The sequence below is a fragment of the Trachurus japonicus genome, chromosome 8, assembly GCF_045865225.1.
Source record: "Trachurus japonicus isolate A0001 chromosome 8, Traja_1.0".
Taxonomy (NCBI): Eukaryota; Metazoa; Chordata; class Actinopteri; order Carangiformes; family Carangidae; genus Trachurus; species Trachurus japonicus.
In genome coordinates, this window is record NC_140914.1 from 29,149,050 (window position 1) to 29,155,318 (window position 6,269).

The following is a 6,269-nucleotide window of genomic DNA, read 5'->3' on the forward strand; positions in this document are numbered from 1 at the left end:
ACCTCCTGGTGCCATAAAGAGGTAGGCTGAGAGAATAACAGCAAACATATTCAAATCGAGACCTCGAAATGTCATTAAAAATGAAGGCTTTCCTATCACTGTATGACTGAACTGTCACAGCAAATACTGGTTCAGAGCTAGAAGTTTTTTTTTTTTATGATTATGATGATCCTGGATGTTCCCTGAGTGGCCGACTATGAGATGGGAACTCTACACACACACAGCAGAGTGCTGAGACAGTCTACAGGTTTCCTGGCTGCTCTGGAACTGCAGGGAAACAAAGGAACACTTCCAATAACTTTTGACAGCTTTGTGTGTCTTGCTGGTGTTAGTCTAGTGTATATAGTAGTAAAGCTCCTCCATTAAAAGAGTTTATAACACTTAGATAACAGGGGGACAACTGTGTGACTGTGTAGTATAGAGTTTGGTAGATCAGCCTTCTCTGTTAGAGCTACAAATGACTGGAAGTCAACACAAGAGTAAAAACAGCTTTACTGGCTTTAAAACCAAGATGGAATCATGGCTAAAATCAACCCAATCATGTACCCATCAATGAAAAATGCAAACATTGGACTTTTAATGTAGTGTAATCTTTTTATTGTTGTCTTATCATTGGGATTTTATTGTCACTGTTATCTTTAATACTATGAAACTACATTGCTGTAGTTTCAATGTTTGTTTGTTTTTTAATTTAGTGAAATCTTGTTATTGTTATTGTATGTTTGTCTAGCAGATATGTTTTCTGTTTCCTGTCCAGGGACCTCAGATGAAATTTAGCTGGAGCTAATTCTGGTAGGGCTCAGAGCTGTGCACTGTCCCTGCTAAAAATAAATGACTAAATGAATGGATAAATAAAATGGAGGTGTTAACTATTTCATTATTACAAAAGAAGGGAAAGAAATAGTGAAACACAAGCAAAGAGAGCAGGAGAGAGGTCAATAACAATAGCCTAGAAATCTAGCTGCACCCTAGCGGCAGCAAATATATTTGCTCCATAGGTGGGTCTAGAAACGAGCCATAGGAACTTTTTGAGTCTCGTGTTCACCAATCACAGAGCTATATCTGTTTAGAGAGTCGTTGGGCGGGCTTAACGCGATGACGACATACATTTTAATTGGCTTGTCAGGCTAACGTCATCCTGCTCTTTGCTCTGATTGGTCGTAGCGCTACCCTATTGGTGCAGAGGCAGTTTGAAAGACAGCCTTCATCCCGCCCCCTAGATTGAGCCGAGGTCTACCGGTCGTTGCCAGACTAGACATTTTAATGATATAGTCTGGCTTGTCAGGCTACAATAACAAGGCTTTGTACCAACAACTACGACCAACTCAAGACCAGTGCAGCTTCAGGTAGTCAAAGTGGAAACATCCAATCAGAGGAGAAGCTGCACAGCAGGCCCACCTCAAGCTAAGCTAACAAGCTAGGCTCTGAAAACACAGAGGAACTCGTTTTCATTTCCAGCAGCTCAATATGTCCAGGGCCGACAGGCTGACTCCTTACTAATTAGTCCGTTAGTAGTAACTTTCCGGTTAACGGGAATGTATGGGAACAAACCAGAATAAACCAAAAATTTATAAAATTGAAGGTTGGCCTTTAACATGGAACTTAAATATAGTTGGGAAAATATATACTATACGGCTGCTGGGCGGAGTGATTTCAGAAGCAAGTAGTTCAGAGTATTTGCTTCATGTGTCGTAATGTTACATAATTATGCGTTATCATAGCGTGGTGAATGTGCAGGTCACAACTTGTCCACCACAGTGTTTTGGAGTTGTTGAATTGTGTATTTAGTTTAGGCGAAAGTACTGTGCAGCTCACATCTCTGCCCCGCTGATCAAAAAACAGCTTGCACCGACAATTAAAGGTAATGAACCTATTCCTAAAATTATAGGGATTATGGCAATAGGCCAATTTGCCAAAATGTTGAACTATCACTTTAAGTTTTTCTTGCGCGTTACTTATAATGCATAACTGATAACAGGAGATCAATTAATACATCTTTAATGTCAAAATGACAATGTTAATCCATCTTGTTTGTTTTTTATGAGCTCTCTACATGACTGGCTTTATTGATTATCAGATCTAATAGGCTCTTTACACTTCAGATATGGTGGTTCTTATCAAGCTCCTTCTTCTCCTCCAGGTTGTAAAATCTGAAATGTGTCCAATAGCTACTCCACTCAAGCCAGAGCAGCTTGAATTACTTTTTCCTTTATGTTTCCCATAGCTCAGGCTGCACTTTGTTCTCTCCCACACCAAGGAGGAATACCTGGGCAGAACCTGACACCGCGCCTTCTCTGGAAAGTCAACTGACACTGTTACAAGACTGAAAAACATGAACTGATTTCTTGGCATTTACGAATTGATTCTGAATTGGCAGAGACAGAATTGGGATTCTACTGTGAAATATCTTTTCACACTCCTAATAAAGCTAAATTACTGTCAAGCCCAGATGAATGGTGTGTAGTGTGTGTCAGAGCCAAAAAAGGAAATGTGGAGTTACAGGTGGTGTCTGTGGAAAAGGTGGGAAGTGGGATTACATCACACAGCTCAGTGCTTCTCTCAGCTGCAAACACCAGAGCAGCAACCACAGCTGATCTGCCAGTCATATACTTTAATGCAAATGCCATGATCAGCAGCCAATCAGCTGGGACATCCCATACTCTGTGTTTTATTTTTGCATTTGTTTTGTATATTTGTATTTGTTTTATTTCATTTCATAGGCAATGCTTATTTTATGTCACACAGTGCTGTGTTCACCTGGGGTTTTCTTTTTTAAAACTTCTGTTTACATTCAGTGTGTGTATCCTTGAGGTTTTACAAATGTGTGGGGGCGTGGCTAGCTCTGTCTTTGTTCTAGATATCTGTAGTCTTATGCTCTGCCTGTCTCTTATGGTCCCCCTACCTGTGGAATGTGTTTATCAATATGTTTTTCATTGTCATAGTCACTTTTTTGTCTTTTTGTGTTGTCTACACATTATTATGTGTACTGTTATTGAACTGTTTTTATGTTTATGGGACTCTGGACGGAAATTAGCACCTTGCTACAATCCGGCACATTTAGGCCTACATGTTTTTTGTCCATTAATGTGCACTGTCCCATTCAAATAAACAAATAAATAAAAAAATAGTGTCATTTTAACACTACAGGTTTGAAAAGTGAAATGCGCTGGTGTAACTAGACCTCTGTGACCCAGAAACCCCATACCACATGAGTCCTGTATAGAATCTAACAAGGTCCATACGTGGGTTTGTTTATCCTGGGGGGTTGACAAAGATGTGACAAAGAATAATGCCAATATTGCCATTATACCTCTATAAACACTTAAAGCAGATATCAGTGGAATGTTTTTGTTAATATAAGTCCTAAATAGTCCTATTTTCCGTCAGCAATCACTTACATGAAGTATTTCAGCCTAAACACGAGTCTCTCCGTCACTCTGCTCTGCTGTAACCCGAGGAGAAAATTTTCCTTGTGGGATACAAGTGTTATCCAATGAGGGGAGAGAACGGCATGAAGGGCTGTGTGTGCAGCCAAGGGATGCGCGTGAATGTGGTGACGTAGCACGAGGACCAATTGATGCCTGACAAGGGCGGGGGCTGCTAACTCATGGTGCGTTCAAGGAAACTCGTACTTTGTGTTTTTCCTTCCTGTGAAGTCATACCAGTTCGATCTGGTACGAGTTCACGGGTCGGAAGTTACGAGTGGCCGTTATAGGGAACTTTCACAGACAACAGGACGGTAAAAACACGAGCTACGGGTTACCTGGAACGCTACCAAGTCATAGTTGTGACTTGAAGCAGTAACTTACGGTTTCAAAAGCCTGCCTTGAACACAGCATTAGCCGAAACGGCCGTGCCACTGATATCTGCTTTAACAGGACCAGAAGTGGTGTCAGGATGAAAGTGAGACGCTGTGGTTTTTTAGCTGTCTCTTGATCCAGAGTCGGTATGTAGCCTGTCTACATCATTAAAAACTACTACAGTGCTGCAGGCTGCTACCGTACGCTGCCTCAGACACAAGAGAACACACTGAGCTGCAGTAATTCAACATGTTTCTGGAGATCAATTACCAACAGGGAACATGATGGATCCATGCAGTGGGAAGAAGAACCCTGCTGCACTCACTCAAATACATTCATCCATGGATAAATGCTGCTGCAGCAGTTTGAGTTGAACTAGCCAGCTGAAGGATGTATGAGACACAGCAGCTGTCACATGTTATGATCACAGACTAACTCTGCTGCTCTGAAACCTCCTCATGATCCCTAACTAGATGTCATTATATCAGAAACATGGTAGTTTTGACATCTGAGTATTAAAAAACTGGAAGCAGTGTGCTCACACACACACACACACACACACACACACACACACACACACACACACACACACACACACACACACACACACACACACACACACACACACACACACACACACACACACACACACACACACACACACACCTCCCTCACCTCAGTGTAACCGGTGACTTGACAGACTATTAAAGTCAGTGTTGTAGCTATTGTGACTGGACAGACATGTTAGTAGCTGCTGCTATGCTAGGTTAGCCTTCAAAAGCTAACGTTAGCATACACAAGCTAACGTTAGCCTCGCTACTCTTTGGTTTGTCTTAATTGGAGTTGCCTGAACAAATCTTGTGCATGTCATTTTCACTGGTTTATTGTTTAAGTGTTTTATTTATCTCACATGTCACTATCCCAGACTGCGTTGTCATGGTGATACGAGCGTTTCAGACGGTAAGTTACTGTATGCCACACTCAAATTGAAAATTCCACTGAAGTACCTGAAATTCAGGATTTAGGACACGCCCACTTGTCCACTAAATTGTTATTACGGTATGTCAAACCTACATTGTCTAACATTCTCTATACTGAGCAGTAGGAGGCGCTTTTAATATCAAATATACGTATAAATGAATATGAAAACTACCTTTTAAGTACAGCACACACTAGTCTAGTCTGGGTCTAGTTCTAACATCACTGACATGTTGTTGTAGCAGTATCGCAGGGTTTCTAGGCAGTTAGGTTACAGATACTATCAGCCGTCCTGTGTAACAACATCTGTCATTGGCACACATCTTCCTGGTGGTGGCTGAGACAGGTGCACTGCTGCTGTCCGGGCTAGGAGGAGGACAGGAGGAGGACAGGAGGAGGACAGGAGGCTCCTCCGCCTGTCAACTGCTGCGTCCTCCTGTCCACGGACAGCCGCAGTGTCCCCGGCTCTCCGCCTGTCTCACAGCGGACATTAGAAATGAGGCGAGGACAGCTGCTGCAGTGAAGTCCGTGTTTCACAGACAGCCCGCAGAGCAGGACACAACACAAGCGGAGCGGAGAGCTAGCTACAGACAGCCAGCCAGCTTCACACCGCGGTCCCTGCTCGATTCCACGGAGCCCTTACCTTCACTGCACACGGCTGACGGTTCGTCCGAGGACGCTGAGAGTCAGTGGCGAGGACAGGCGCGTTGAAAAGGGTCCACAAAGACACGTAGTCAGTGCGCTGGCGTGTGTGTGTCCTGCAGGCTGAACCGGACAGTTTACTTCCTGGACTGCCGCTTGACGTGATTCCACGCTGGCATCGCCGACGTCACGCTCAGCAGAACTGGCCACTCAGGAGGTAACTGATGACGACGGCGGATTTTTTTTTTTTACTATCTTTATTTTTATTCACGTAAATTAAACCATTATAATAAAATAGAAGACACGTTAGGCTATCAGAAATTGAGGCTCTTGTTCATGGCTAAAAAAAATTCGCATTAGGGTTGTTGTTGTTGTTTTTTTTTAAACATGTCCTACAGGACATCTGTCCCACCTGCTTCATACTCTTTCCAGGTGTGAGGCGACTGCACTCCAGTCAGCCTCTAGTCCTCTGAGAGAACTACAACACGTTTCTCCCCCCCCCCCCCAAAAAAAAAAAAAAAAAAATTAACACATTTTAAAGGGACAACGAGGAGTTTGTACTGGTATTGGGTTATAAAAAAGTCTCAATATGGATGAATCTCTACGTTATCCACACTTAAGAAAATTGAAGAGCCCACTGTGGCTCTTAAAATTAGTGTAATAACTCTTCTATCAGACGATGTAGGCCAAATTTTGTGCAAAATTCTATTAATATATAATATAATTTAAAGGGATATTTCAACATTTTGGCAAATTCACCTGTTGCCATAATCCATAGTCTTAGGAGTAGGTTCATTACCTTTAATTGATTGTGCAAGCTGTTTTTAGATCGGCGGGGCAGAGATGTGA